Below are 1,477 nucleotides of genomic sequence, written 5' to 3'. Positions count from 1 at the left end.
TGAAAGTTTTCTTAAATAATATGACATGCAAATATATCAATGAAAGCCGGCGCGTCCACCACTTTGGGGATGTCTGCTCTACTGAAGTGAAACAGTAGAATATGTCAGCAATATTCCGACTTTTCCACCTGGCATTCCATTTCCTAGCGTCCATAGCTCCACTCACTATCTCCAAATGATAAAATGACAATATGTAAACTCAACTAGCAACAGTTAACTAAAAATAAAAAATGACAATCGGTAAATAAAACAATGGCAATCGGAATACTAGCATGCAAAACAAAAACGCTACGAACTTATGCATCTACCCAAAATTTATCATCGCAGTTTTGTTCATTGTGCCATTTTCAAGTAACAGCTGCAACAAATTTAGTTGCTAAAATAAGTTAATTTTAGAGACAAATTTGTTCCCAGCATTTTGTTTATTTGCAACTGTACGTTGTTAATGGCCATAGCTTGAGAATGACATAGCAGCCATATTGCAGTGTTTAGTATACACATTTAAACAGTCTCAAAGTGCACTCAACATGTCTTTATTTTTAAAATGTTTCCGATAAATTCATTTTCAACTTATTCTTCTATTGTAATCTTAAATTCATTTGTCTTTTGTATTTCTGAAAATTATCTCAATTCTGAGTCATAGCTCGATGTGCCTTCATCAATGCTAACAGACGGAGGAAAGTTTTTCGTAAAATCAGGCGAAACAAAATTAAATATCTAGTACCGAAAGCATATTCTTGCATTGACCTCCAAGTGCGTAATACATATTTCACGTCGACACGGCTGTGTGTGACTACACAAGTGAACGTAGCGCACATAAGAATAACCGTGTTGCTGTGTGGAGAGTGAACTGTTCACATTGTGTGCAAAGAAGTTAAAAATCACTCGGAAAGCACTATTCCCGTCCTACGGAGAGCGTGGTGAACGATCATCGATTGCAGTCGAGAACCTATGAATCCCAACGTACATGCCCCACGGTCATGGAAAGTGCTACCACTCATCATCGTGGTTGCGTCTACTCCAATAGCGAACTAGAGAAAGATGAAGACATCCTACAGAAATGAACCTGTGAAGTATGATCTTTGTTTGCGTGGCGCCGACTTGCGTACTTATCTCCTCGCGGGACCTTATAGTGTTCTAGAACAATCATCACAGAAGATTATAGCGTTCATTGTCAGTAAAAACAACTAAATTATATTATTTCACCATACAAATGTCTGCCCCTGGTAGCTGAGTGGCCAGCGCGAAGGAATGTCATACCTAACGCCCCGGGTTCGATTCCCGGCTGGGTCGGAGATTTTCTCCGCTCAGAGACTGGATGTTGTGTTGTCCTTATCATCATCATTTCATCCCCATCGACGCGCACGTCGCCGAAGTGGCGTCAGCTCGAAAGGCTTGCACCAGGCGAACAGTCTACCCGACGGAAGGCCCTAGCCACACGGCACTTCCATTACCATACACATACTGCCGACCAGTG

At 41.1% G+C, this 1,477-nt stretch overlaps 1 non-coding gene across 1 annotated transcript; it reads right to left on the bottom strand.

Annotated features, from left to right (window-relative positions):
- Positions 1-880: 880 nt before the first annotated feature.
- LOC126357001 (small nucleolar RNA U3) lies at positions 881-1,083 on the bottom strand. Its single transcript, XR_007565999.1, has one exon. It is a non-coding gene; the product is annotated as a small nucleolar RNA U3 (small nucleolar RNA).
- Between the last annotated feature and the right edge of the window lie 394 nt (positions 1,084-1,477).

The sequence above is a fragment of the Schistocerca gregaria genome, chromosome 3 (assembly GCF_023897955.1).
Source record: "Schistocerca gregaria isolate iqSchGreg1 chromosome 3, iqSchGreg1.2, whole genome shotgun sequence".
NCBI classification, from domain to species: Eukaryota; Metazoa; Arthropoda; class Insecta; order Orthoptera; family Acrididae; genus Schistocerca; species Schistocerca gregaria.
Note: the sequence above shows the minus strand (reverse complement) of the source record. Positions and strands in the feature narration are given on the sequence as shown.